This window comes from Dendrobium catenatum, unplaced genomic scaffold (assembly GCF_001605985.2).
Source record: "Dendrobium catenatum unplaced genomic scaffold, ASM160598v2 fragScaff_scaffold_880, whole genome shotgun sequence".
NCBI lineage: Eukaryota > Viridiplantae > Streptophyta > Magnoliopsida > Asparagales > Orchidaceae > Dendrobium > Dendrobium catenatum.
This window is the reverse complement of record NW_021319342.1, coordinates 98,230-104,992: the sequence shown is the minus strand read 5'-3', so window position 1 is coordinate 104,992 and position 6,763 is coordinate 98,230. Positions and strand designations below refer to the sequence as shown.

General features: G+C 32.3%; 1 non-coding gene across 1 annotated transcript; it reads right to left on the bottom strand.

The window, feature by feature from the left end:
* Positions 1 to 6,392: 6,392 nt before the first annotated feature.
* On the bottom strand, positions 6,393 to 6,499 carry LOC114580245. Its single transcript, XR_003701584.1, has one exon. It is a non-coding gene; the product is annotated as a small nucleolar RNA R71 (small nucleolar RNA).
* Between the last annotated feature and the right edge of the window lie 264 nt (positions 6,500 to 6,763).

Here is a 6,763-nt window from a genome sequence, read left to right as displayed (position 1 = left end):
TTATTTTTTTATTGTAATCTCTATTGTCAAGTACTGTTGTAGATAGATTTCGGATTATATATATTTTGAATGATATATATATATATATATATATAATATTGATATTTAGTAGTTTTCTGCCTTATATTACATTTAATAGTGACTCTGTATAGTTTATAAATGTAAAGTTTTTGTTTCAGTGCTTCTCCAACCAGATCTTAGGGTCAGTCTTATCACAATCAGATATGATATGACCTATGTGTTATCGAGTCATATCAGGTCAGATTGTGTTAAGATTTTTGATATTAGAGTAAGGTTGAAGAAGTGAATTATAACAGAGCCATAAAATTTAATATGTAGAAGTGTGAAATGCTTTTGGGTAGTTTTGGGTGCTTGTTTTATTTATTTTCACATACATGTGTTGCATTCTGCTATGTTTTGAGATGGTTGATCCACCTCAGCCAGATCTAAATATGACCAATGGTCATAGTTCTAGTTAGGAAGCTTAGGTTTAGAGTACAGCTCATGTGATTAGTTCTGAAGCAGTTTCTTAGATTGCAGGTATAGTAGAACAAGTACTTGGTGATGCTCACACATAGGTTGTTGGTGCCCAATCTGATGACATGGATAAATATTTACAAAATTTTATGAGATTACAACCTCCTAAACTTTCAGGTGTTATTAAGCCTAGAGTAGATGAGGATTGGCTAATGAATATATAGAAAACTCTAGATGGGATGAATTATCATTCTAAGAGGAGAGTTGCATTAGCTACAGTTTTATTTGATGGCGAAGCAGAGCGCTGGTGGTTGGGCCAACAGAGAGATAAGTTTCAAGGTCGTGCAAATACTCTGATTACTTGGGATGTGTTTATTGAGACATTCAAGACATGGTTTGTACCTTCGTCTGTAAGGAGACAGTTATAGAGCTTTATTTTGAAGTTGATTAAAGGAAGCATATTAGTGATGTAGTAGAGGCAGAGTTTACTTCTCTCTCCAAGTTTTCTCCATAGTTAGTTGGCACTTCTGAGGAGAAGTGTTATCAATTTCTGGAGGGACTCCAAGATGATTTGAGGTAGCCACTATTGGCACAAGATATTACAAACTTTTTTAATTGGTCGAGAGGGTCAAGAGGATAGAGATTGATCTAGTAGCAGTGTAGCAGTAATGGGTTGTAAGAAAGAAGAAATTTGGTGGTGAAACAACTAGCAGTAGCCATGCTGAGAAGAAGATCCGGATTGGACTTGTTGAGTTTAGAAGGAGGGGGAAGCTAGTAAATATTTCTTTTGGATCAGATAGAGATAGTGTTATTAGTTTTAGGGGTTCAGTGAGTGAGGCCCCATTATATCAGCAGTGTGGTAGGTATAGTGGTCAGTGTTATAGATCATCATGCAGGTGTTTTTGCTATGTTTAGTTTGGACATAGGATTGCTAAGTGTCCATAAAGTAATTTTGATAGACGTTCTGATTTTAGAGGCTCTAAACAATCGACAGTAGGTAGGTAGAGCGTAGTACCACCTAGCCAGGATATTGGTCTGGTATCCTGAGGTCAGCCTTCTAGAGGTTCACGAGGAACAGGTAATTCTATTTCTTTGACCCTAGTGCATCCATGAGTTTACAGTCTGATGCAATGAGAAGCCAGTGAGTCCCCAGATGTTGTGACTGGTATGACATATTTCTACATCTCCTTACCATAGTTTATTTGATTCTGGTGCTAGCCATTCTTTCATGGCTGAGCAAATTTTGATTCTCTCAGTTTATCTTTCATATTATTTCCTATTTCTTCATCTTTGATTTTGCCTACGGGATATGAAATGGTAGCTTGTAGGGTTTCTTTTTGTGATTTGGAATTTTTTGATAAACTTTAGAGATATAGTTTAATTTTTCTACCTATTTTTGTATTTGATTTCATTTTGAGTGTGAACTAGATGAGTCGATATGAGGCTCATATTGGTTGCTTGAAGAAGAAAGTGACTTTGTATAAGATTGGTGAGAGTTTCATATTTAAGGGAATCAGAGGTGCTATCGCTTGTCTGATTTTTGCTCTAAAAGTGGATAGACTTTGAAGGAAAGGTAGTATAGTATTTTGAGTATTTGTCAAAAATGTGAGACTCTCTTCTAATTTTATGAGTAGTGTCCCTATAGTTCAAGAGTTTCCGTATATCTTCCTAGAGAAATTCATAGGAATTACTAACTTTACTGCCAGATAGGGAGATAAAGTTCTATATTGATATTTTTCTGGGTACTGTTCTGATATATAAAGCTCCATATAGAATGGCACCTAAGGAGCTTCAGGAGTTAAAGTTCAGCTTCAAGAGTTGGTTGACATGGGATTCATCCGCCCTAGTGTGTCTCCGTGGGGAGTACTTATTTTATTTATGAAGAAAAAGGATGTTTTGATGCAGATGTGCATTGATTATAGGGAGTTAAATAAAGTCACTATAAAAAATAAGTATCCTTTGCTTAGGATTGATGATTTATTTGATCAGCTGGCTGGATGTTCATTATTTTCTAAGGTCGATTTGTGCTTTAGTTATCACCAGTTGAAGAAAAGGGTATATGATGTGGCGAAGATTGCATTTACTATAAGGTATGAACATTATGAGTTTTTAGTCTTGCCATTCAGAGTAATTAACGCCCTAGCAGTCTTCATGGATTTGATGAACAAGATTTTCAGGAAGTATTTGGACCAATTTTTTATCATCTTTATAGACGTTAGATATTCTAATTTATTCTAGAACTGAAAAGGAACATCTAACACACTTGTGGGATGCTTTAGAAATTTTAAGGTAACATCAATTATATGCTAAGTTCTCAAAGTGTGAGTTTTAGCTGAGGAGCATTTCATTTTTAGGGCACATAGTGAGTAGTGTAGGCATTTTAGTAGATCCCTAGAAGATTCAAGCTATTTTTGATTGGCCAAGGCCTACTGCAGTTTTAAAGGTTCGTAATTTCTTAGGCTTATCTGGCTATTATCAAAAGGTTGTTCAAGGATTTTCTCGTATTTCATTGTATTTGATGAGATTGACTCAGAAGTTAGTAGCTTTCACATGGACTCCAAAGTGTGAGGAGAGTTTTTAGCTGTTGAAGGATCATTTGACTTTTGCTTTGATTTTGACTATTCCTTCAGACACTAAGGGGTTCCAAGCTTTTAGTGATGCATCATTGAGAAGTCTAAGATGTATTCTAATGCAACATGGTAAAGTGATTGCTTATGCATCTTAGTGGTTGAAACTACATGAGAGGAACTATCTAACACATAATCTTGAGTTACTAACCATTAGAGATTAAAGTATATTTTTACTCAAAAGGATTTGAATTTGAGGCAAAGATGATGTTTAGAGCTCATCAAGGATTGTGATCTATCTACTTAGTATCAGCCTAGTAAGACGAATGTGGTAGTAGATGCTTTGAGTAGGAAGTCTTCAAGTACTTCTCTTTCTTTTCTTATTTATGTAGACTTTTCTTATTTGACATTTTAAGAAATTGGAGATAGAGGTGGTATCTGCTGATACATATTTGAATTTGATAGCTTAGATGATTATTCAATCTACTCTAAAGGAAATAATTCAAGAAGCTCAAATAGTATATATAGAGTATCTGAAGTTGAGTGATCAGATTATGATTGATTAGAGACATGAATTATTTTTATATGATTCTGGAGTTATTTTCTGCAAGGATAGATTATGGGTTCCTTTTGTTGGTGATTTGAGAGTTAAGATTCTATATAAGGCATGTTACTTGAGTTATATTATTCATCCAGGAAACAACAAGATGTACGGAGATTTGAAAGGTATGTTATGGTGGTCTGGATTGAAAAAGGATATAGCTGAGTTTGTTTCAAAGTATGTGGCATGTAAGTTAGTGAAAGCAAAGCATCAACATCTACGTGGTCTTCTATAGTCATTACTTATCCCTGAGTGGAAATGGAATGAGGAGGAGGATATGGACCTTGCTATAGTTTTCCCATATCAAGGTAGGGACATGATATCATTTGGGTTATTATTGGTCGTTTGATGAAGTCAGCACATTTTATTTTGATCTGATAGACTAATCCAGTAGATAGATTGTCACAGATATATATCAGAGACATTATCAGATTACATGGTGTGCCAAAGGTAATTGTATTCGATCGAGATAGATGATTTACCTCCAAGTTATGGAGAGGTATTCAGCAGGGTCTAGGTACAAAATTGTAATTTAGTATAGTTTTACATTCCCAGATAGACGAACATTCCAAAAGGACTATTCATACACTGGAGGATCTTTAAAGACTTTATGTTCTAGACTTTGGAGGCTATTGGGAGGATCATCTTCCACTAATAGAGTTTGTATATAACAATAGTTATTAATCCAACGTTAACATGGCTCCTTATGAAGCCTTGTACGATAGGAAGTCTAGGACAGCTTTATCTTTGATAGAGGTAGGTGATAGACATGTGATAGGATCAACATTTGTGGATGAAACTCCTATAAAAAGTTAGCTAATTAGAGAAAGATTGAGAGATGCACATGATACGTAGAAGAAGTATTATAATCAGAAATAGATGCTGATGGATTTCCATGTTGGTGATTTTATTTATGTCAAAGTTAGTTTGACAAAAGGTGTAAGTAGATTTGGAAGAATTAGTAAGCTGAGTCTAAGGTACATTGGACATTTTAAGATTGTGAATGGATTAGTAATTCTGCTTACAAGTTATTGTTACCAAATCATATGTCTAATATACACAATGTCTTTTCGACACCAATATATATTTTATATATTTTTCTATAAATAATCTATTTGTAATATTAGTAGATGAGTTCAGTCACTTATTTAATTTCTATCTTTATAGTGCTTCTATGATTTTTTTTAGTGAAAACAAAGAGAATTTAGAGAAGTACTAGATATATTCCATTATAGCATTTGGCTTGTGTTTGTGAAAGAAATTCTATAAGTTCATGGAGGAGTGTAGAGGATATCATTGAATCATCTAGTGATATCATTTCTTATGTACTCTCTTTTTTTGTGCAATTAATGAAAATGAATATGCTTCACTTGTTCTTAATGTCTTGCTAAATTATATAGTTTTGAATTAATGGAGTAAATGAAATATAGAGTACTAATTTATTCTATTCATTAATAATTTCAAAATATTTTCAATATACCAAGTCTTCATTTAATATATATAGTAGATATATGCGTAGTTAATATCAGGTATAATATGAAGCCTATGAATAGGAAAGCATGCATAACTAGGTATATTAAATTGATATGATGCAAGAATAGACATAGTACTTGCTATGTATCAAATTTATAGAGATGAATTATCATGATGGGATTTTAACAGTACACGTTTTACTTACTCTTCTAAGATTTTTATAGGGTGATAAATTATGGGACTTTAAAGTGGTATTGAAGTTGGAAGAGTTTAATCTATCATTTATCTCTTCATACTTTGTCGAGTTATTGGTGAAGCATATGCTCTGAATAATATTAATATGAAAGAGACTCATTAAGAAACTTATTATATTTACATTCCATAAATATAAAATAATTTATCCAAATAGTATTTAATTTAATTATTTTTTATTTTAAATTAAGTGATTGAATCTCCATCAAAACTTATTTTAATTGAGTAGAAGAATTATTGTAGCTGAAGTAGATAATACAATAATTTGCAAGAAACATTCTTTCTCGTGGAATTAATATTCTATCACTATATTACTTGATTTAGCACATACAGTTGCATATATTAAGTGGGGTTTTTCTAAATTTATATAAAAAAATATAAGCATTATTTTGGGATTGATAGAGCCCTAAATTATTTTCATAATTCTTTAGGTTACTCCACCGCACATCAAGTTTTTGGTGTTATTATTAGGGAAGAATTTTTTTATTTATAAATTTATTATATTACTAAATTGATTACAAAATTAGTCCTACTACATTTTTTTATTTTTTTATTTTAATTTATTGATTACATATCTATGATTTCATACTTCAAGACATTGAAAGGAGGCAAGTTTAAATTTTGATTTTAAAATGGTCGACCCTGTTCAAATTTTAGGCCATTCTAAACCTCTGAAAGATTTTGCAAACTCTTTAGTAGACATAATTTACCAAAGCATAAATCAACCCACCATCCAAGCAAATAATTTTGAATTAAAAATCTGCAATCATTCAGATGGTTCAATTTTCTCAGTTTAGGGGAACTCCCATTGAAGACCCTAACTTTAGCAATTTTTTTAGAAATTTGTGCAATATTTAAGTAGAATGGTGTTAGTGATGATCTCATTAAACTTAGATTATTTTTCATTTCTAAGAGACAAGAAAAAAATATAGTTAAATTTTTTACCCCTAGGCTCTATTACCACATGGAATCTGTTGGCCCACAAATTTCTAGGAAAGTATTTTCTACCTTCTAAGACTTCCAAGCTTAGAATTGATATTTCTTCATTTACTCTGTTAGAAAAAGAATCTATTTATGAGAGTTGAGAGAGATTCAAGGAGATACTTAGAAAGTGCTCTCACCATGCCTTACCTGATTGGTTGATAATTTAAACTTTTAACAATGGATTGGCATGATTCCTTAAAGTCATAATTGATGCTACAGCTAGTGGTTTTTTAGTGACAAAGCCTTTTGAAGATGCACATGAATTAATTAAAGAAATGACAACAAATAATTTTTAATGGCCTGCTAATAAAGTGAATCCTAAGAGAGTGGTTAGAGTTTATGAAACTAATTTTTTATCTATTTTGATTCCACAAGTTGCAGTAATATTAAAGAAATTGAGCACTTTAAG